The sequence below is a fragment of the Pan troglodytes genome, chromosome 14 (genome assembly GCF_028858775.2).
Source record: "Pan troglodytes isolate AG18354 chromosome 14, NHGRI_mPanTro3-v2.0_pri, whole genome shotgun sequence".
Taxonomy (NCBI): Eukaryota; Metazoa; Chordata; class Mammalia; order Primates; family Hominidae; genus Pan; species Pan troglodytes.
The window spans coordinates 114,882,797-114,907,208 of record NC_072412.2 but is presented as its reverse complement, the minus strand read 5'-3'; the positions used below and the strand labels follow the sequence as shown (position 1 = coordinate 114,907,208).

The following is a 24,412-nucleotide window of genomic DNA, read 5'->3' as shown; positions in this document are numbered from 1 at the left end:
AAGGAAAAGAAACAGATATATTCAAGATGTCTTTAAAGCTTTATTATAAAAATATTTCTGTTTTATAAATATTTGTCACAGTAGTATATCTAACCTTGCTTAAATCTTAGCTCTACAAATGCATTTAAAAACTCTTACTACTCAGTGGCAGTTCAGTGTCTCATAAAGCTTTAATGGTTTGTAACAAAATGATAAAACTATGTATTCTAGATGTGTGTATAGTTTTGGAAGTAATGGTTCTATGAAAGAGGGTAGCTGTGATGACTGACTATGTAGAAGATAATTTAGATTTCTGTAGGTCTTTATTAAACTAATATTGATTACTCACAAAGATAACATGATTCCACATTGCCTTTACAAACACAGCACTTATAATGTAGAAATACAGTTGTTTTATTTTTTTACAGGAGAATTTCTTTACCATTGAGAAGATAATTTCGATTTCTGTAGGTCTTTATTAGACTAATACTGACTACTCACAAAGATAACATGATTCCACATTGTCTTTACAAATACAGCACTTATAATGTAGAATACAGTTGTTTTATTTTTTTACAGGAGAATTTCTTTACCATTGATACCTCCCTTTCATATCCCCTGAAACCCATGTTGGATTTTCAGTGCTAAAGCCCAATATGAGCTTTGTCTAGATCCAAGCAAAAACACATGTGAGCAGACAATAAACCTGTGCAGGCTTGGAGTCTGGGACTCTTAGGAGAAGTCAAGACTCCCAGGAGAGCTGACTCAAAACCAAGCCCCTGCTGAGGCCAGGGGGCTGAGGGACTTACTTCAACAATCCAGGGTAGATCAGTGCCATCTTTCACTCAAAGTGGCCTTGTGCAAAACACAAATGACCGGCAGACTTCCTGAGGTTGGTAGGAGGGTTCATTTGATCAAAACAGAGTAGCTGGCTGGAAGTCTGGCCCTTGCGTCTGGTCAGAATTATATTGCTTTTGGCCACAGATGGTTGCAAGATGGTGGCACATATGGTGATTTCCGAGTCTAGCACCACAAGTATTGTCATCTCCTAATAGGAGGCTCAGATCGCAAGCAAGCCTTTCATGGCTCCCAGAGCAGGTTCTGAACAGATGCCAGGAGCTCTCCTGGGGGAGGCACATGACACCAATCCCAGTCACACAGGAGAGGGGCTGCTCAGCAGGAGCCTGCAGTCCCAAGACAGCTGCTGCTGGAACCCAGAGTCTGATTTCCAGTGCACAGTTACATTCTTAACACAGATTTTGGAGCTTTTTTACGCTTGGTGTGCACATGCACTTACTAAGGCAAAGCCCAGTTGCCAATGACCCATATTCTCTGGAGGAATCTCTCATTCTCTATTAGAGGCAAGTACATATGTCACCTTCAAAAGAGGGGAGAACGCAGGGTTGTGGTGATCCTCATGGCCTGTTACCAGCATGTTGACACCTGCACAACTCACTGCCAGTTCCCTGGAGCTAGCCACCAGCTCACCATCAATCCAGCTCCCCAGAGGCCGGGGGCCAGAGATCCAACAAGAATCACGTCTCTCTCACCTGAGCTGAGATGGTCAAGGCTCAGCTTTTAAAACAAGGTGGAGCTCACTTCTTTTCCAAATTATAGCTTCTTCTGTCCAGATTTATTTAAATTATCTCATGACTTTAGTTCAGTTTCTTGACAATAACTATAGACAAGCCACCAGAATTCACCTGCTCCTGTTCCTTCGTCTGCACTACCATGAGAATAAACTTTCAAAAGTACACCTCAAAAGGCATCATGATCTTGCCCACAGTTCTCTAGTGGATCTCTATCCTATTCCACAGTGACTCTCAATCCTGGCTGCACATTCAAATCATCCAGGGGCCTTTGAAAAACTGCCTACATGCAGGTCACATGCACATTCTCACATATGTAAGGAGAGGACAACTTTCATTCTGTCCAGCATTAAGCCCTACAACATATTCAGAAGATCCCACTAAATAAATAAAACTTTGTAAATCTACAACTGTCTATCAGATAAATGAAGAAGTAACCCATTTTCTTTTTCTGATTCAAGAAATCAAAAATAAAGAAGGAAGGAGGGAATCAAGAAAGAAAAAAGGAAGAAAGAAAAAGCAAGACAGAAGGAAAGAAAAAAGCAGGAAAGAAAGATCAAAGAAAAGAAAAAGAACGAAAGAAAAAAAGAAAGGAAGGAAGGAAGGGAGAGAAAGAAAAGAAAAGATAAAAGAAAAAAAAAGAAAAGAAAAAAAAAGAAAGGAAAAAGTAAGCCTGCTGATGACTATAGTGTTTGTTAGACTAGTCTGCCAGGGTTCATTCATTTCAATTAAGAAACTTTACTATATTCCAAAAGAAAATTATAAATTCTTAATTTCAATAATGCAAAAAGGCCTTCAAATGACTGTCTTTTTGGTTATGAGAAAAGATTATTCCCATATATCAGACCTCACCAGGCTTTGACTTTAAAATGAGAGTATATATTCTTTTCTATCCAAGTTTTTTTCTTTATTTTTTTTTTATGAGACACAGTCTCGCTCTGTCGCCCAGGCTGGAGTGCAGTGGCGCGATCTCGGCTCACTGCAAGCAACGCCTCCCCGGGTTCACGCCATTCTCCTGCCTCAGCCTCCCGAGTAGCTGGGACTACAGGTGCCTGCCACCATGCCTGGCTAATTTTTGTATTTTTAGTAGAGATGGGGTTTCACTGTGTTAGCCAGGATGGTCTCGATCTCCTGACCTCGTGATCTGCCCACCTCGGCCTCCCAAAGTGCTGGGATTACAGGCGTGAGCCACCGCACACGGCTTTTTTTTTTTTTTTTAATTTTAAGAGTTGAGGTCTCACTCTATCACCTTCCCAGTCTGGTGTGATTACAGCTCATTGCTCACTGCTCACTCCTGGGCTCAGGTGATCCCCTACCTCAGCCTCCCAAGTAGCTGGGACTGCATGTGGTCACAGCATCTGGCAGTTACATCCAAGTTTTTGTAGTATGCAATATAAGCTATTCACTTGATAGATATTAGCTTGCCTCAAACTGTTTCCCAGGTACTTTTGCAAGTTTTTGAGCAGTTGTTGTCATCCAGAAAGCATTCTGCATGTTCTTCCCTTCCAGGCTTTCCTCTTGTCAGTAGCTGCTGCCTCAATAGCTGGTGACTCTCTGAGATTGCTGGTCTCCTGTGTGTGGCTGCATGGGCTGGGGACCAGTGTTGTCCCTCTGGACCTCATAAAGAGTATACTACTAATTTTGGTGACCAATGTGCATCCTTATTGCCAATATTGATTGCAGTAATACATTTACAACTCAGATGTGTCCAATTAAGGCCAAAAGTCTCCACAAGTGTTGTCTTGGATATTGGCTGTCATAGAAGATGCTGAGTTCACAGAACTGCCTTTAGAGGCTGGAGCTAGTGTCAATCACAATGGCACTGGATTTAGCACTTGCTCCTGGTCTGAATTCACAAGTTCAGGGCAAAACACTCTCATTGTTGGAATCACTCAATGCTGCTCTATATTGTACGGTCTGGGCCCAAATCATAGGTCCCAATGAGAAGAGGAATTTCCTTTATTCTCATTCAACAACCTCCCTCATTACCTACCAAAAAATCATCAAATTTCTAGAGCCATTAAGCCAGATTTATCAACTCCAAACAATTACAGTATATCATTTGTTTGAAAAGCATTAACTTATATGTTTTCCAAAGTGTACTGAGCATTACTGGGTAGACTTGCCTGTGATAATGGGAATATCCAATATCTGTAGTTGCAACTAGCCCCAGGTGGCTGTTCAGCACTTGAAATGTGGCTACTTTGCTAGAGGACCCTTTTTTATCTTTTTAAATTTTTGTTTATTTGAATTTCAGTAGCCTCACTGACTAGTGACTATTGTATTGACAGCATAGGTCTAAGTTATTTATCTTTTGCAAAATCAGAACTATCAAATCAAGCTATTATCCAAACATGTGCCATAACTATCTTTCTAAAACATGGATCTGATTATCATCCACCCATCCTAACAGTCGTTCTCAAAGTACTCCCCGGCCCTCATCTGTGAAGTTCAATTTCATCAGCTACACGTCAAGTGTCATGGTGGGCCCAACCCCACCTCACCCACCTCACTTCCAAGGATTCATCAAACCAACATAATCAGCTTGAGCACAATATGACCCTAACTTAAATTACTTATTAGCTGAATTGACCCTGAAATAACAAAATAAAGTACTTTTTCACCCATTTATTGAGAGTAAAATAATATTTATTGCACTATTTCTTCATGCCAGACACTGTATTGGCAATTTTACATATTTTATCTTGTAATTGCCATTGTAACTCTATAAATAACGTACTAGTACACCCTACTACTGAGGAAATAGGTTTTCTGAGAAATACCTTTCCTGTAGTTTCTAATATTAGTTGATAGGACTGTTGGAATGTAAGGTCTCTGAGAGTGGAGGGTCCTGCCTTGTGCACTCTTTGATCCTCATCACCTAGACTGGTACCTAGCACAGAGTGGACATTTCCATAATATTCATTCATTGAACACACAGACCAGGTTTTATATCCAGGTCCATCTACCTCTAGAGAACACACATGTTCTTGGGGACACTGCTGCAAAGTCAAATTTTAAATAATCATTTGGAATCAGGCAGAAACTTCTGTCTAGGTCAGGGATTGACAAAATGTTTCTGTCAAGGGCTCTGTAGTAAATATGTTAAGCCGGTTTCTGTGGCAACTACTCAATTCTGCCATTGTGGTGTGAAAGCAGTTATAAACAATAGGTAAACAAATGAGGATAACTGCATTTCAGCAAAAGCAATGGCTAGAAACACCGACTGCAGTTTGCTGAGCCTTGCCAAAGATCAGTAACTGTTAAACTTCCAGGGTTTATTCAACATAAAGCTGGTCGCATGCTTTGCAAAATCACATCCAATAACCTCACATGGCAACCTCAGCCTAAACTTTCTCTCCTTTTTGTCATCAAAATGTCAGTATTATTTTGCATTATTTCTTTTTCATTCAGATTGCTAGAGTAAGATCTTCTGTTTTCCTGAGCAATTTCCATGCAATCCTGTTAGTCATAAAACCCCCAAAGGCCTGGTTGAAAAGTCACATCCACTAATAAGGGCAATCATGTCTAATAGGAGCTCTGATTCATTTCCCAGATGCAAGTACACAAACCACAGTTCTGCTTATTCCAGATCTCAGATGCAAACACTCAATAGCTGAGATGTGTTTTGCCACTGAGTGGAATAAAACATTTCCAGACTTTAGAAATGCAGAGAATCCAAAGTTGACTTTAATGTTCGTTGGAAAACGAATAACAACCAAGACTTCACACTGGATACACAAGGAAACCTATTTATCAGTATCATTCAGTGTTGAGATTCTGTCAGCTGGGCCTAAATATGTAGTGCAGGCATTTCATTTTGTTTGTTTGTTTTTTTCATTTTCTTCCCATTACTGGATTCATTTTGTTGAGGTTAACCTTGAACTGATGAGAACTGAGTTCAGTCTTGAAAATAAATTCCATTGTTTACCTAGTATTGTTTTAGCTCAATGAACTCTATTGAGGCCAGTCTACATCTCTGAGTATAGGTACAGACATTGTCTACACGTGTAAATCATAAACTCCCAGGAGTTGTAGAATTCCCATTGGAAGGATCTCAGGTTTGGAGATAATGCTATTCCCGTCACTTATGATGGTAAGCTCCAATGTTCATTCCTGTCACTTATGATGGTAAGCTCCAACGTTCTTGCCAGGGTAGAGAATAGAAATGAAAGATTGAACCTGTTGTTTGATGAACAGCAATGAAAGAATGGTGAGAAACAGCAATGGTCTTAGTGTCTGGAAAAAGGAAGCAGTGGAGTCTGTGACAAATGGCAGGCCCCTTCTTCAGACAGAGTCAGTTGAGACTCAGCTTTGCCTATCATTGCTCTGAAGAAATGCCAGGGTTTTCAGATCATCTAATGTTCTAGTGTTGTTGCGAACTTTTCCAATTTGTAAATATCAGTAACTTTGACTTGTTTTTCCCTCCATAAAAAAAGGGCCAGACTTCATACATATGACAGCTGCATCTGGTCTAATGGTCATCTGCTCTGTTTAGCTCTATGAGGGCTATGTTTGAGAGCTCTTCTTTCAATTATAAAGAAAATAATCTTAGGGGGAAATAAAGACATATCAACAACTATCTTAATGTAAGAGCAAGTTGAAAGGTTCTAGCAGCAAACACTGCAAACAGAGAACAGGGAATGCTCTGCTTATAAAAGTCACCATCATCACAGATGGGCCTTGCAGATACAGGGCAAAAGTAGCAGTGAGGGCCCACATATTGTACATTTAATAATTTCAGGTTATGTACCAAAATTTCATTGAGTAAAAAATATTCTATATCCCATTCCCTCACAAATATATTTTCATAATCACAAAGTAAACAGCATATGCAAATCTACAATATTAATGATGTCAGCAAGCTACTGAAGACAAAGTAATTTCTTTAGCACTGTGAGCATCTGGTTGTTTGATATGCTTTGGCTGTGTCCCCCCCGTCAAAATGTCATCTTAAATTGTAGCTCTCATAATTCCCATGTGTTGTGGGAAGGACCCAGTGGGAGGTAATTGAATCAAGGGGACAGGTCTTTCCCATGCTGTTCTCGTGATAGTGAATAAGTCTCACGAGATCTGATGGTTTTTTAAGTGGGAGTTCCCCTACACAAGCTATCTTGCCTGCTGCCATGTAAGACATGCCTTTGCTCCTCCTTTGCCTTCCACCATGATTGTGAGTCCTCCCCAGCCATGTGGAATTGTGAGTCCATTAAACCTCTTTCCTTTATAAATTACCCAGTCTTGGGTGTGTCTTTATTAACAGCATGAGAACAAACTAATACAGTGTTCTCTTCATGGACAGCAATATTTAGATGACTAAAAATTAAAAATGCATAGCATATAAATTGAATAGTAACGTGAATTTTTTTAGTATTGCAAACTATTTTTCCTCTGCAGCTGTCCTCTGCAGCTGCTGGGAAGACTGGGCAAGGGTTTGAGGCCCTTTAGACCCACAAAATGGAGCAGCAGGAAGAAAGCACTCTTGGAGAAGAAGACTCCACTATGCAGGTCTGCAGCAACCTTGCAGCAGCCAGGTGTGGCTGGCTAATTTGTCATTTCTCTCATCCAAGGGCCACTTAAATCATGCTGCACATCTAAGCAAGACCCGTGTCTGACATGACAGGGACACAACACAAATTTTTTCTTCATCTGGACATGATCTCTTCTTGTTTAGAGGGCATTAGGGAAAGAGATGTGGGCAAGAGTTGAATTTTGTCTGTGCAGCCTTTGTCATGAGAATGGATGTGGAAGGTCACAGGCAGCACTGCCCCAACACAGAATGTTGGGTTTTCAGGGGCAGGGGTGCTCATGTTCTCAGGTATAACTTTGTGTGAATGTGTTTGTGTGTAGGGGTGTGCCTGTAGGGTTGTGTGTGTGTAGGGTTGTGGGGCGGGGGCTGTGCATTTGTGTAGGTGATAGGGTTTGTGCATGTCCCCACCCAAATCTCATCTTGAATTCCCTTGTGTTGTGACAGGGACCTGGTGGGAGGCAATTGAATCATGGGGGCAGGTCTTTCCCATGCTATTCTTGTGGTAGTGAATAAGTCTCACAAGATTTGATGGTTTTATAAGGGGGAATTTCCCTGCACAAGCCGTCTCTCTTTGCCTGCTGCCAACCATGTAAGACATGATTTGCTCCTCCTGGGGGCAGGTCTTTCCTGTGCTGTTCTCATGATAGTGAATAAGTCTCATGAGATCTGATGGTTTTATAAAGAGGAGTTTCCCTGCACAAGCTCTCTCTCTGCCTGCTGCCATCCATGTAAGACGTGACTTAACTCCTCCTTGCCTTCCACCATGATTGTGGGGCCTCCCCAGCCACATGAAACTGTAAGATCATTAAACCTCTCTTTCTTTCGTAAATTGCCCAGTCTCAGGTATGCCTTTATCAGCAGCGTGAAAACAGACTAATACAGTAGGTGTGTATATATGTAGATGTGCTTGCATAGGTATGTGTGTGTAGATGTGTATGTGTGTAGATGAGTATGTATGTAGGGGTGTATGTGTGTATGGTTGTGTATTGGGGTGTGTGTGTAGGGGGTTGTGCTTGTATGGGTGTGTGGATAGGGTTGTGTGTGCAGGTGGGTATGTGTGTAGGAGTGTGTATGTATGTAAATGTATGTAGGTAGGTGTGTGTGTGTAAGGGTGTGTGTATGTATGTAGATATGTGTGTAGGGGTGTTTGTATGTGTAGGGGTGTGTGTAAAGTTGTGTGTGTAGGGGAGTGTGTAGGTGTGTATGTATGTAGATATGTTTGTGTAGGGGTGTGTATAGGTGTGTGTGTGTAGGGAGGTGTGTTAGGGAAGTTGTGTAGGTGTGTGTATAGGTGTGTGTGTTGGGGTGTGTGTTGGTGTGTGTGCATAGGGTATGTGTTAGGGAAGTGTGTGTAGGGGTGTGTATGTGTGGTGTGTGTGTACAGGTGTGTGTAAGGGGACTGTGTGTAGGGCTATGTGCGTGTGTAAGTGTATGTATGAGCATGTGTGAGTGTAGGGGTGTGTGTGCATAGGGTATGTGTTAGGGAAGTGTGTGTGTAGGAGTGTGTGTGTAGGGTGTGTGTTAGGGGAGTGTGTGTGTACGGGTGTATGTGTAGAGGTGTTTGTGTGGTGTGTGTTAGAGTGAGTGTAGGGCTGTGTGTGTGTAGGTGTGTGTATAGGCATGTGTGCATAGGGTGTGTGTTAGGGGAGTGTGTGTGTTGGTGTGTGTGTACAGTGTGTGTTAGGGTGTGTGTATAGGGGTGTGTGTGTAGGTGTGTGTATGGGTGTGTGTGTATGGGTGTGTGTGTGTAAGGGTGTGTGGGCATAGGGTGTATGTTAGGGGACTGTGTTGGTGTGTGTGTAGGGTGTGCATTAGGGTATATGTGTAGGGGATTATGTGTGTAGGTGTGTGTGTAGGGGTGTGTGTAGCGGTGTGTGTGTAAGATGTGTGTTAGGGGAGTGTGTATGTGTAGGGGTATCTGTGTGTATGTAGATGTGTGTATAGGGGTGTGGGTGTGTGCGTAGGGGTGTGTGGGTAGGGCATGTGGTTAGGGAGTGTGTGTAGGGGTGTGTGTGTGGATAGGTGTATGTATAGGTGTGTGTGTTGGGGTGTGCGTGCATAGGGTGTGTGTTAGGAGTGTGTGTGTAGGGTGTGTGTAGATGTGTGTATGTAGAATGTGTGTGTGAGGGTGTGTGTGTAGGTATGTGTATAGGGGTGTGGGTGTGTGCATAGAGGTGTGTGTGTAGGGTGTGTGGTTAGGGAGTGTGTGTAGGGGTGTGTGTGTATAGATGTATGTATAGGTGTATGTGTTTGGGTGTGTGTGCATAGGGTGTGTGTTAGGAGAGTGTGTGTAGGGTTGTGTAGATGTGTGTGTGTAGGGTGTGTGTGTAAGGGTATGCGTGTGCGTAGGTATGTTCATGGGGTGTGGGTGTGTGTGTAGGGGTGTGTGTGTAGGTTATGTGGTTAGGGAGTGTGTGTAGGGGTGTGTGTGTGTATAGGTGTGTGTGTTGGGGTGTGTGTGCATCGGGTGTGTGTTAGGGGAGTGTGTGTAGGGTGTGTGTAGATGTGTGTGTAGGGTGTGTGTTAGGGTGTGTGTGTAGGGGTGTGTGTGTAGGTGTGTGTATAGGGGTGTGCATGTGTGTGATATGAGTCACTCTACAGTGCAGGACCCCAGACAGGCCTCTCCTTGCTTGCCTGAAAGAGGGGCACTGCTGCCGGAGAATTCTAAGGGCATTTCTTTACTCAGTGAACATTTGTCCTAGGGCCCCTGGAGTACCTCACCCCATTCCCAGGGATAGGGGAGTGTAAGGACCCAGCACACCCTGCGTCCTTGGCTTAGGGTATGAAGTTCTTCCAACAGAGATGCCAGGAGATGTGGCACCAGCGCTTCACTGCTAATGGGAACTTGCAGGCAATGTCCACCCTGGGTTGTGTAGGGGTGGGATGCCGTCTTAACAAGCTCCTTCTAATCATAAACACTGTTAGTTAAAGGTGGGTTTGCAACAAAATTCTAAATACAGCAGTTCATACTCTCATACAAAATAGTTTAATCTTTAACACTTTTTTTTCCAAATTAATTGTTGATGAGACAACAGGAAATACCAAGGAGAAAACTCTAGAACTACCTTTTCTGAATTAAATTGTTTCACAGGAGTTAATAAATTTTTACTCTGACTTAACCAAAATAGGAAGAAACAGACCATTTATAATTTGTCATCTGTGTGTTAATGCAAGAAATATTATGGCAAGGTCCAGCTAGTGCAACCATTAGTGAAAACTTCAATGTAAATGAATATACATTTATATGTTTTAATGAGTCTGAACAAAATAAGATATGTACAAATCATTTGTGTAATTATCTGCAGTGATTTTTTTTTTCCTAAGATGGAGTTTCGCTCTTGTTGCCCAAGCTGGAGTGCAATGGCAAGATCTCGGCTCACTGCAACCTCTGCCTCCCGGGTTCAAGTTCTTCTCCTGCCTCAGCCTCCTGAGTAGCTGGGATTACAGGGGCTACAGGCATGTGCCACCACGCCCGGCTAATTTTTTGTATTTTTAGTAGAAATGGAGTTTTACCATGTTAGCCAGGCTGGTCTCGAACTCCTGACCTCAGGTGATCCGCCCTTCTCGGCCTCCCAAAGTACCGAGATCACAGGAGTAAGCCACCGCGCCCGGCCGACAGTAAGATTTTTATTGATCGCCTTTAATATGCATAGCGAGCATGAAATAAGAGAAAGTTTAACTAGTTGGCATCAGATGTTGAAGGGCATAAACTTCACGTACCTATAGAAAACCACATTCTTTCCCCGAACGAGGCTTGGGTGGAACAGGTCTGTGTTTGCCTTTTCACTTTGCTTTAACTACTCTCTATTTCTTTCTCTTTTTAAAAGACACATTGTTTCTTTAATAAGCTAATTCCTTCAGTTCAGGTTTGCTCTGGTCAGGGAGACCTTCCATTATCCTAAAGTAATTTTGCCTTAATTCTGCTCTGATCTATTAAGTTGGCTTCTGGATTTACTCTCAAAAGGCAATCTCGACCTCACTCCTGTATTGAATTCTTAGAGATGATACCTCAGCATAACTTTTTTGTGTATCCCAGGTTTCAATGCATGCAGTGATATGTAGCGCATCAGGAAATCAATGTAAAGATATTCTCTAGATTGACTTTCCTGTATATTTGACCTCTTTTTCTAGCCATTTTTAAAAATCAATATTACAACCATCTTAATCTTTAAAGCCACTATTATGTAAGTTTTCATCCCTAACCAGAGATCTTGGAAGACTTAGGGGTCTTGGAAGACTCAGGCACGTCGTGTGATGCTATACGTTAAAACAAGAAAATGAAAAGAAAAGAAGCAGAACTGGCTGGGCACGGTGGCTCACACCTGTAATCTCAGCATTTTGGGATATTGAGGTGCACGGATCACCTGAGGTCAGGAGATCAAGACCAGTCTGGCCAACATGGTGAAACCCCATCTCTACAAAAATACAAAAATTATCTGGGCATGATGACGGGTACCTATAATCCCAGCTACATGGGAGGCTGAGGCAGGAGAATTGCTCAAACCCGGGAGGTGGAGGTTACAGTGAGCCGAGATCACGTCACTGCACACCAGCTTGGGTGACAGGGCGAGACTCCACCTCAAAAAAAAAAAAAAAAAAAAAAAAAAAAAAAAAAAAAAAAAAGAAGAAGAAAAAGGAAAAAAAAAAACGAAAGAAAAGAACAGAACTGCAGCAACGAAACAACTCTCTTGTTCTCATCAAGAGAGTTGTTTCACTGCTGAACATATAAAGAGGTCTCATTGCATGGAAACTCTTCTGTGTTGTCCGGGGCGAATCCAATGGGAAGTCAGAGCCCAGGTGCAAAGCCAATGCTTCCACTTCGTGTCAGTTTTACTTGGATGAGTTTCATCTGATCTCTGTGAAAATTGACATTTTGACCCGTAAAACAGAAAAATCATTAGGAAATTTCCCTACAGGGTTATTGTACATGTTTATAAAGCATGTAAAGGTTTTAGTGTATGAGGGACATGTCACACAGCAAACCATCAATAGCTGTTTCCTATTAGCACTGCCATCATTGTTAAGATTCTATTTACTATCACTACTATTAGATTGGGGTGAACAAATAATTGCTGTTTTGCCAAAACCGCTAGAGTGCAGCGGCACCATCTTGGCTCACTGCAACCTCCGCCTTCTGGATTCAAGAGATTCTCCTGCCGCAGCCTCCCGAGTAGCTGGGATTACAGACGCATGCCACCACGCCTGGGTAATTTTCTTATTTTTGGTACAGATGGGTTTTCACCATGTTGACCAGGCTGGTCTCAGACTCCTGACCTCAAGTGATCTGCCCGCCTCGGCCTCCCAAAGTTCTGGGATTACAGACCCATGAATTTTAACACTGGACTTTACCTCAGTCTTGTGCTTTCGGGAAAACAGCACCAGTGAGAACTTCCACCACTTCTCTGTGCCGGGAAATGGCTCACCATATATTCCAAATGTCCCCCTCCTGTACCTCTCCTCAGTGACAGGTCTCTGGTCCATTCTTCCTCCAGATTCCCACAGGACTCACGTCTACCTGCTTGTGTGGGATCTCAGGCTCCTTTCTTTCCTTTGAGCTATTTCTGAGTCATTCTCCTGATTTCAATCACCAGAATAAAATCACCACCTTTCTCGTGTGGAGCATGTGTCTTTCACATCTGTCTATGAATTTCCACATCTGTAGAAGGTACTGCTACTAGTACTATGACCTTCTTTATGGGTTTGTTGTGGATTTTAGACACACTTCAAGTGCTTAGCAAAATTCTTGACACTCAGTAAGGACTCGTTGGAGACGTCTAGCAGCAACGCTTGTGCATAGCGATTAATGCTACATGAGACAATGCTGGAGCTCACTTTAATTTAATCACTGCTACAATTATTCTTGAGACAGGGATTACTTATTCCCATTTTGCAGATTGGAAAACTGAGAAAGATACTCTGGCCTGCTCAAAGCACTCATCTAGCCGGGTAAAGCTGAAATTTGAACCTGGATAGTTCTCATCCATGCTGTAGCTTAGAGATAGCTCATCTAGCTGTAGTGATAGCTCTGAGCAGCAGTGAGTGTGAGCTTTGGGGAGAAGATAGGATCTGATACTGGTTTCCCATCTTCCCTCTCCCACAGCATCTTAATATGGGTTTGTCCTCCCAGGAGGGGACTGTGGGAGCTGGTCATTCCACCTCGGACAACAGAATAATCTTAAAGTATCACAACAGCTGAGTTGAGGCATAATCTTTCTGGGCCAATGGAACTAGCCCTCCAAGCGTTCTCCTAACTGATATGCCCAGAGCAAATCCGATTGGAACAGGCAATCGGCCTGCCTGTGCAAAACTGACCCATCCAATCCTGGCATGTTGACGGCCACTTACTCCAGCCTTAGAAATATGCCTGTCATGTAGATTTAGTGACAGAAATAATTAGCTATCAGAATGGATCAAAAACTTCTTTTTATGAAACTAATTCATTGAAAGTGCTTATTTATAAGCGTGTCTATATTAGCATTCTTTTAAACCATGGTATCAATTTTAGTCTATTGTTAACCTAATGAGCACTAAAGAATCTGCTGAATTCAGCAGACATTTATTGACTGTTTTACTCCCTGCCAGGCACTGTGCTAGGTGCTGCATAGAATGACGTGATGCATTTTCTTTTTATTTATTTATTTTTGAGATGGAGTCTCACTCTGTCACCCAGGCTGGAGTGCAATGGTGTGGTCTCGGCTCACTGCATCCTCCACCTCCTGGGTTCAAGTGATTCTCCTGCCTCAGCCTCCCCAGTAGCTGGGACTACAGGCACCCACCACCACACCCGGCTACTTTGTATTTTTAGTGGAGATGGGGTTTCGCTATGTTGGCCAGGCTGGTCTCAAACTCCTGACCTCGTGATCTGCCTGCCTCGGCCTCCCAAAGTGTTGGGATTACAGGCGTGAGCCACTGCGCCCGGCCAACGTGATGCATTTTCAAAAAGCAAGCAATCTGGTGTGGATGGCAGAGGAAATATAATTGGATAAATACACAAATCCTTTCCTTCTCCCCTTCCTCTTTTCTTCCTTTCCTCCTTCCTCCCTCCCTTCCTCCTTCCTTTCCTCTTTCCTTCAACTCTTGTTTAGTATTTACTCTGTGGCAGACACTGAGTCTATATTGGAGAATATATTAGCCATATTTTCTGTTTTCTAGAATTTATAATCTGATGGAGAAGAAAAGCAATAAAAAGTGAGAAATGCTTTGAAGTGCAATTTCAGAGTATTTTACCTAAGGAGGAGAGTGAGTGCCCGCAGAATGGTTGTTCTATCCAGAATCGTTCTGCGTGGCCACGGCGGGAAGTCACTTCATGTCTCCTTCACCTTTGTGAAGCGGCCTCAGATTCCTTTGCAGCCTGAGGCTTTGGCCAGGCACAAGGGTTCATTGATATGGTTTAGTTGGCACTTACTCTTACACATTCTGTTGCTTCAAACAGAAACACTAGTATCTTTCTCACCCCTTTCAGAGAGAGTTTTTTTTTTTTTTCTTTTCATCTAACCTTCCAAAGCATTCTATTCTGTGCAGATGTTGGTGGCAGGATGTTAGAAAATTCTCTGGCAAAAGACTGAGTCTGTCTTTCTGACAAAAATAAACAAACAGCCAAATGTGTAGGAAGGACAGAGTTGAAATAGCTGGAGATAGTAGGCTATTTAGTTTTTCATAGAATCCTGGCCTTTCTGTCAAGGTGGAGCTGTCATTTTTCCATGCTGGGATATAGGTAGAAAGTGGGTTTTCTTTCAGCTGTCATAGATTTGGGGGAAGAACAACTTTTTTTTTTTAGAACACCCTGTCTTCAGGGCCTCTCAGTTGCCTATCAGCAGTATGAGACAGAAATGGGCAAAATCTGGAAAAAAAAAAATCCTACATTTTAGATTCTACAAGGCTTTTCTTTTGGGACTTTTTTCTCCAAGTGATAATAACAACCCTACAAAACACAGGAACACAGAAACCAATCCAGAATAGATTTTGCAAACTGTATAAAACAAGTCTGCCAGAAATCAATCACCCCTTTCCACTTAAACAAGAAAGAGTGACACTCACAGTCTTACCTTCAGAAAATTGTACTGACTAATGAGATTCTAAGTTGTATTGGGAATGATCTGTATCTTAAATTATATAAATTGAGGAAACCATCTGTCCATCACCTGTAATCACACATGAAAAGAACAATAATCGTATCTGGTACTCATCAACTACAGTATATTTGTCAATGTTTTCATATATAGTATTTTATAATATGCTTTGAGATAATAGTTTCACATGTCAAGTTGGTGATATATATCAACAATTTGAATTCACATCATTTAACAAGAAAAGTGGGTTGAATCTTACCAGACAATAGTTTCCTTTTCTTGGGGACAATTTTCTCCCTCCTTCTCTTCCTTTCTCATCCTCCTTTCCTTGCTCTTTCTAACAATGGGGTGACCAGCGTGAGTGAAATAATACTGTTGAACCAGGCAAGGCTTAGGGGCCTGAGACTGATGCAGCCTCTCTGGACCACATAAAACTGGGAGATAAGTAAAGAGAAAACACAGTGAAGACAGACTTTACACTTTCCCAAATTAAAATAGTTCAGTTTATTATAAAAGTGATAATATGACCATTTAAAAAAAGCAGACAATACTGTGAATTATAAAGAAGAAAAAAATCACCTAGTAATCTCTTAGAGACCACCGCCGCTACATTTTGAAATCTGTTTCCAGAATTTACTCCATGTTTACATATTTGTGTATAAAATTCTGAAAAGGACAATCTGTAATTCAAAACAAAAAATATCTTAACATTAAAAAAAATTTATACCAATATAGACCTGTTTTATCATTTTTTATTTTATTTTTAAATTTTATTTATTTATTTAATGTTTGAGATGGAGTCTCTGTCGCCCAGGTTGGAGTGCAGTGGCATCATCTCGGCTCACTGCAACCTCCACCTCCCAGTTCAAGTGATTTTCCTATCTCAGCCTTCACAGTAGCTGGGACTACAAGCATGTGCCACCACACCTAGCTAATTTTTGTATTTTTAGTAGAGACACGGTTTCACTATGTAGGCCAGGCTGGTCTCGAACTCCTGACCTCAAGAGATCCACCCACCTGGGCCTCCCAAAGTGCTGGGATCACAAGCATGCGCCAACCACCATGCCTGGCCTTTTTTCATTGTTTTAAAATGACACATAATGGTCTTTGCATAAATCTACAATAATTTAATAACACCCCTATCAGTGGTTAATTCAGCTTTTGATATCTTTTATTTAGCAGCAATGCTGTGGAAAGTTGAACTCAGAAGTAAAGAGTAGAATGGTGGTTAGGAGGGGCTGGGATAGGGGTGGGGATTGGGGAGAGTTTGGTAGAAGGATATAAAATGTCACTCAGGTGGCTAAGTACAAGAGATCTATTGTACAACATGGCGACTAGAGATAATAACAACGTACCGTATTCTTGAAACTTGCCAAGAGAGTAGATTTTAGGTGTTTTCACCACAAAAAAAGATGTCTGTGGAGTAATGCATGTGTTAATTAGCTCAGTTGAGCCATTTCACAATCTATACATATTTCAAAACAACCTGTTGTACATGATAAATATATACAATTTTAATTTGTTAATTGAAATAAATAAGTAAATAATGTTAAAAAAATAAAAGCAATGCTCTGAACATTCTTACGTACACACTCCTGCACTTGTCTTTTTATTTCTTTAAATCAGTTTCTGCCTGTGCAGTTGCTGGATCAAAAGTTGTCGACATTTGAATTTTGATTCATTTTGCCAGATGGCCATCTAGAGAGGTTGAAAAATTTGTAGTTCCATAAAGAAGAGCGTGCCTGATGTTAATCCCAGGCAGATGGGAGAAGAGAGCATTTAAAATTTTATACATGGTGGGGAGCTTGAGCCTCTTGAGTGTGCTTTGGATGCACTGACCCTTCTGAGCTCTCAAGAATATCTCTGCCTTTTCCAGAGCTTTCACCCATGGAGGAAGTATGCAATAAGTGCACCTAACTTTCTCCAGATTTCATCCTTATCAGGAGGAGGAAGCCATGAGGGCAGAAGCCTGGGAGACTGGGTAGTTTTGCCACTGGCCAGGTGAGATTTTGTCCTGGTTTTGTGTGACATTGCTCGTGACAGCTTAAACATCTTGCACAATCACTGTTTTACTCAGTGCATACTACTTGCCTGTAAAAGTATCGCAAAAATAGTTTGGGAAGATTCATACTAAATAAACAATGATTTTGGAGGGTGACATTGGAAGAGCAAAGGTAATTTTGTGTTTAATTTTTTAAAGTGCTATTGAAGTATTTTAAAGTGTATTTGGGATGTTGTGATTTTTATATATTAAATGAAGTATTTGTTGATTGAATGGACTGGATTTTTGATGGTGGAGTTATTGTAGGTTGACGGTAGGGAAACTTCTTGTTGGAAAAACAGAAATACAAACAAAAAAATCTCTTATTGAAAAATCAGGAATAAAAATTAGTCACATGGGTAGGGATGATCATACTGTATTCATTTTCCCTCATAAACTCCACACTAAACAAATATATAGGCCGGGTGCGGTGGCTCACGCCTGTAATCCCAGCACTTTGGGAGGTCGAGGTGGGTGGATCACGAGGTCAGGAGATCGAGACCATCCTGGCTAACACGGTGAAAACCCATCTCTACTAAAAATACAAGAGATTAGCCGGGTGTGGTGGTGGGCGCCTGTCATCCCAGCTACTCGGGAGGCTGAGGCAGCAGAATGGCGTGAACCCGGGAAGCGGAGCTTGCAGTGAGCCAAGATTGAGCCACTGCACTCCAGCCTGGGCAACAGAGCAAGACTCTGTCTCAAAAAAAGTAAGGATAGGACAGACATCTAAGAACTAGGGATACAGGAGAATAAAATAGATGCAGTTCTTGCATGGTCTATTGAGAAAGATCAGATATTGTTCAATTCATTTCATGTCCCTGAATACTACAAAAGGCAATAATTATAATTAACATTTAGTGAGCAATTGCTGCATGCCAGACATTATTGTTTAAGGTACTTTATGTATAACATATTTCTTTAATTACCATAACTACCCTGAGATCTGGGTATTACCAGATTGTACAATTTAGTAAGAACTTAGGCAGTGAAAGATTAAGTAATTTGCCTAAGGTTACATGATATAATCAATCAAATCTGAGCTATTATCAACTATAAGATATATGTACTATTAAAATGCTGCCTATTAGCAATATAAAATGCCTCTTATTGAAAGACTAACTTCAGAGATATTAGCATGTTAAAAAAGTCCATATTTTGTTCAGTGAAATATGGTAGTTAGCAAGTGTTTACATCTGTAATGTGAACACTATGTCTGTCTCTCCCAAAAATACACTTCTGAAACTATGCGGTTATGTTATTGACCATTAATCAACATTGAATGCGTGATGCTTGCTTCTATTGGAGTCCCTAGCTAATGTTATTCTACAGAAACTTCAGGGAAAACTGGGAATTGTGGACCAAGTTAGCTAAGCACTTTTACAGAGATTCATCATTAATCTAAAACCCAAAGAGTTAATAAAAGTAAGCCAAGAAGATAAATTAACAGCATTCTCTGTATGCACAAGAATACCATGTATTAGAAGAAGCAGAAAGAATCCTGACTGACGCATGTTGGGAAGTGGGGTGGAAGAGGGGTGAATATGAGAATGATGAGGTCGGGGACTCAGGGGGCCCAAGGAAGATACATTTTTTAATGAGAGAGACTTGGAGATACTTAAATGAAGATAGAAAGAATCCAGGAGTAAGGAAAATGTTGACTACACAAGACAGAGAACAGACACTCATACTCTATGATGACTGAGCAGGTGAGAAGACCTGAGATGGGAGCACACAGGAAAGCGGTGGCTTTCAATTCAGTAGAATATTTCTTCTAGGCAACTTGAGCGAAGGAAGAGAGCACATGAAGTGCTGGGAACAGTCCACATAGACTAACAATAAATTATGAATATTTCTGAGGGTGCACCAGCGCTGGATGGCGTCAATGTCGCCTGCACGGTTCTGCACAGGTGGGAGGTTATGTATCATTTTAAGCTTTAGGTGATAAAGGCCTGGACCCAGTGACGATGGCGCAGACAGAGAAGAAGAATGGACGGTTTTTTAAAAAATTAGCTTTATGCCCTAGTTTCTTCAGTTTCATTCCCTCCTAAAAATCAACGAAAATACAACATTCATTGCTTTGTCTTTTCACTCCGACTTCTGAGCATCAGCCTTGCCCTATTTTTGTAGGTCCTGAGTCCTTCCAGTTTCAGCTCAGATGCTATATGCCTTCTCTGTTTCTTCTCTGCTACCCTTGGAAGTAAACATGCCCTCCTGTGAGGTCCCTCACGTTAGTAAGAATGTTTTATGTTACTTCTTTTGTGTCCTCTTATTTCCTATCTCAGTTGATAATGATTCATGTTCCAGTTATCTCCTTCATGACTTTACAAAACCGTGATCTCTGGGGCCATCTTTCTTCCTCCATCTTTGCACCTGCCCCATCATAGCTGGATGTGGTACTGCTAGGTTAGCACTTGTTCAACCAACTGGACATGGGCACAAGAAGGAGAGAGATTATCAGTGATGATTCTTAGGTTTTGATGCCTCCTTTGGAAGCATCTTCTTTGATTCTTCCTTTGGAAGACTAGAAAGCAGATGATTGTCACTGGCAACAGCAGAAGAATTTGGAATAATGGTTTATGGAGGGAAGGTATACATTTATTTTTGGCTTATGGTTGCATTTGGGAAGACTTTGACACTAAGATGGGAACTGGATTTCTGATACTACATTGGATGACTGCAGGCAAGGGGACCTGTGCCTCTGCAGACAGAGCATCTGGTACAGTCACACAGCTCACCTGCACACCCAGGAGAGGCCAGGCTAATCCCTCAACCTCTCCCAGTCTGATCTCACTCACTCTTCCAATGGAGGTGATGAGGATGTTAAGAAAAAAAAAACCAAAAACCCACCTTATCTCAGAAGTAGTAATAAAGAGGAAAGAAGGTGAGTTCGTAAAAACACCTTTAAAAGCTTTATAAGACTTAATATGTCAATAGTTATTACTATGAAATGTCCAAAAAATGATTTCCCTTGAGGAACAGAGTGAGCTTTGAAGCCAGATGCCATGGTAGTCCCTACCTCCAGAAGTAAGTATGTTAGTAAGTGTGAATTCCTCAAGACAGTATCTGGAAGTGGATGAGCACTCAATAAATAAGAATAAAACACTTCCTACTATGCTCATTGTTATTTATATATGGATCTGCAAATTGGATGAGAGTATAGTAGGAGCATCATTGTATAAAGTCTTGCTGATTAAAAGAGACAAGAAACAAGATCTAATTGGGGAAATTTCCTCAATTGGGTTATGTGAGAAGAAGCAGCTCTCACGCACATGGTGTGTTTTCTTAGAGCCAGCTCTAATTAGAGCTCAAAATCACCCACTTTCCTCATATGGCTCGGGGAAATATGGCCCTGTTTTCTCCCTCTGGAGGCTAAGGGAGATGTTTTTCTCAATCTACAGAAGAGACAAATAAACACAACCTGGGTGTGGCAGAAGCACCCCCTGCTTGGGCTTACCTTCCTCAGTCCCCATCCAGGAGAGAACTCAGAGGACAGGGCCTTGCTTTCTGATTTCTCATTCTGTTCTCCAGAGTTGCTTCCTTTTACACTAGGCAGGTTTCTAGGGAACTGGGCAGCAGGTGTAGGTGGATGACTAGAGGGAAGCTGTGGGAAACAGGCAGGCGAAGCCAGCAGTGGGACCGGCCGCGCTTCTCTGACTCTCGACCCAGGGTGGGTGGCATATCACCCATAGGAAGGACCTCCAAGGCCCAGCGAGGTTTCCCCAGATGCTGTCAGCATGGAACCTCTTGTCATGAAGCAATAAATGAAGATCCGCTGGGAGCTTGCTGTCCCCGTGAGCTCTCACCTTCAAACAGGGAAGCTGGCTGACAATTGTTCTGCTAAATTTAGCCATAGACTGGGAGTCCAAGCAAGTGCCTATGTGGCCAAATGAGTAAGTGTTGGCCATACGACTTGTTTTGTCTACAGTGATCTAGAGAGACTTCGAATTCTGCTTGGCTTCAGCAAGCTAAGCCCTTTCAAATTCACTATTTCTCTCACAGCCATTCTGTTGTGAGCAGGAGATAAAACAAATAGTAACCTTCACTTCCTTTCATCCAAGGATCAATGTTTTAAAAAAGGAAAAAAAGCAAAGCAAAACAAAGCATCTCTAGGCAACCGGTTCAAAAAAGAAAAAAGGTTCCCGTTAGCAAGGCATATGCCCAGAGCACTTGTGCTGTTGCAGTATATGTGTTTGCTGTTTTGCTTTATGATTTAACACGTCCTTCTGTGATGAGATTCCCGTGAATATGTTGTTAATTGCTTCAAATTCACCAGATTAGGGAAGCCAGCTGTCTTCCCTAATGTGTTAGTTATTTTTATGTGTCAACTTGGCTAGGCCACAGTACCCAGATAGTTGGTCAAATGATGTTTCTGTGAAGGTATTTTTAAAATTTAAGTTCAATTAAATTACATTTTAATTTTAAAATTTAAATCAGCAGACTTTGAGTAAAGCAGAATACCCTGTGTGGTGTGGGTGGGCCTCATCCAATCAGTAGAAGGCCTGAATAGAAAAAAGCCTGAATGCCATGAGAAGCGGGAATTCTGCCAGCTGACTGCCTTTGACTGTGAGCTGCAACGTCAACAATTCCCTGGTCTTCAGCCTGCCGGTACACTCTGAAAATTTTGGACTTAACAGTCCCCATAATTGCATGAGCCAATCCTTCAAATAAATCTCTCTCTCTCTCTCCCCCCGCTCTTGTTTTTTGTTTTCCTCTCTCTCTCTGTCTTTCTCTCTCGCTACACACACACACGTGCATGCACACACAGTGTATTCACCCTGTTGATTCTGTTTCTCTAAAGAACCCTAATACACCTGCCACCTTATAATCTGCCATTTCTTGCTTTTCTTTTTAGAGACTCCAGGTAGACATCTTGGATAGAGTGGTCATACCAGATTTAGCAAATACAAATACGGGATGCCAAGTTAAGTTTGAATTTCAGATATACAAGAAATATTTCAGTATAAGTAAATCACATGCAATATTTGGGATATACTTACACTGAAAAAAATATTCATTGTTTATCTGAAATTCAAACTGAACTGAGCATCCTGTATTTTATTTGGCAATCCTAATGCCAGTATCACTATGGAAGGAGAGGTTAGTTTTGTTCTTCTCTGTGATTCAGACAATACCTAAACTCAGCTCTTTTCTCCAATCTTTGGTCTTCTTCTTCTTTAGGTTCCAGACCTGGCTAGCATGAAGCCATGACCCTTACTGTTGTTATACCTTCAACACCCTGTCCCATGTTCTCTCATCACCTCAGAAGAAAGATACTCTGAAACTGTTCATTATCTATTCTATAGATTCTGTCCTTTGCAAGATTAGGACCACTTACCTTCTGACATGATTGTGGATACATTGTCACCATAGCCCTAAATTTGGGGAATCCCTTTCTGATTTCAATAGCCCTCAGTTGTTATCATCTTGCCTTTGTTTCTTTCCCTTTTTTTATATATTTTATTTTGAGATGAAGTCTTGCTCCGTCAGCCAGGCTAGACTGCAATGGCATGATCTCGGCTCACTGCAACCTCCACCTCCTGGGTTCAAGTGATTCTCCTGTCTCAGCCTCCCAAGTAGCTGGATTACAGGTGTATGCCACCATGCCCATCTATTTTTATTTTTTTAAGTAGAGATGGGGTTTCACCATGTTGGCCTGACCTCAAGTGATCCACCCACCTCAGCCTCCCAAAGTGTTGGGATTACAGGTGTGAGCCACTGCGCCCAGCCCGCCTTTTGTTTCTGAATGCCTCAGTCCTGGCCCCTGTGACTGACAGCTCCTTTTCCTAACTCCTAGGAATGTCAATGGTGTTCCCCTGGGTTTCAAAACACTGTAGTATCAAAATCACGATAAAGGAGGAATTAGGATTAAGATCTACCACTGTAGGTCATCCCTTCTCATCCTAGCCACTCAATAACTATTTGTGGAATAACATACAAATGGCATTATTTAATATTGTAGATAAAAATCTTCATACAACCTTAGGGTTAAACAATCCTAGAAAGTCTGTATTATGGCCACTTGTCTCATGTTCAGAACTCTCCCTTCCCTCCCATCCAAGTAGGATGCGAGTCGTGGATGATATTTAATAATGATGATAGTTAATGTCTCTTCGTGCTTACTGTGTTTGAGGCACATAGACTTTAGGAAGGAGATACCAGTGTCATCATAATTGTACAGGTGACCAAACTGAGGTGCACATGGCTAAAGGCTTTTTCAAGGTCATTTGGCAAGATAATGGCATTGGGACCTAGGCCCCTTTAAATCCAAGTTACCATCAGGCTTCTACAGGTCATGTGCCTCAGCACTTCTTGATAAGAGACTTACATATTAACAGGCATCATTTTTGTTTTTAAAGTTCTTCCTGCAAAGCAATTCCCAAGTGTTCCTTGCTGTATGGAGCAGAGATTGAAGAGCTGGTGAAGAGTTTTCTTAGTCGTGTGCACGTAGTCATGTGCACAGATACAGGGTCTGTGGTATTGGCTAGTCCTGGGGCACTGAATTTACTAAGGGTCATGTTACCTGCTTAGATCTGAGATGGGGGTGGGATTAGAAAGTGCATGCGTGCTTCCATGCCATAAGGAACCTACATTTGATAGAAAATGATTTTTACTATTCTGACCATTCAAAGTAATTATTGAGTATGCATGATGTAGCATCCATCAGCTAAACTCTCGAGCTCTGGACCCAACCCTCTTGCACTTGAGTCTTGGCTCGGCCACATACTAGCAGTGTGCATAAGGGTTTTATGCACACCCTCTGTTATTCAGTTCTCTCATCTGTCAATGGGGTAATAATTATACTTACCTCAGCCAGGTGTGGTGGCTCACGCCTGTAATCCCAGCACTCTGGGATGCCAAGGTGGGCAGATCACCTGAGGTCAGGAGTTCGAGACTAGCCTGGCGAACATGGTGAAACCCTGTCTCTACTAAAAATACAAAAAAATTAGCCAGATGTGGTGGTGCACCCCTGTAGTCCCAGCTACTTGGGAGGCTGAGGCAGGAAAATCACTTCAACCAGGGAGGGGGAGATTGCAGTGAGCCAAGATCATGCCACTGCACTCCAGCCTGGGGGACAAGAGTGAGACTTTGTCTCAAAAAAAAAAAAAAAAAAGGAAAGAAAGAATTATACTCACCTCATCAGATTATTGTGGGGATTAAATTAATAAAATAAAGAAAGCTTTTAGAATGGTGTGCTCCAACATAGGTG

The 24,412-nt window shown here is 41.8% G+C and overlaps 1 long non-coding RNA gene across 1 annotated transcript; it reads right to left on the bottom strand.

Moving 5' to 3' along the window:
* Positions 1-5,239: 5,239 nt before the first annotated feature.
* LOC129136872 (uncharacterized) lies at positions 5,240-21,206 on the bottom strand. The gene is made up of 5 exons (XR_008538901.1): positions 20,660-21,206; positions 16,520-16,580; positions 15,424-15,598; positions 15,141-15,236; positions 5,240-5,750 (listed from the first exon to the last, which is right to left on the bottom strand). It is a non-coding gene; the product is annotated as an uncharacterized LOC129136872 (long non-coding RNA).
* Between the last annotated feature and the right edge of the window lie 3,206 nt (positions 21,207-24,412).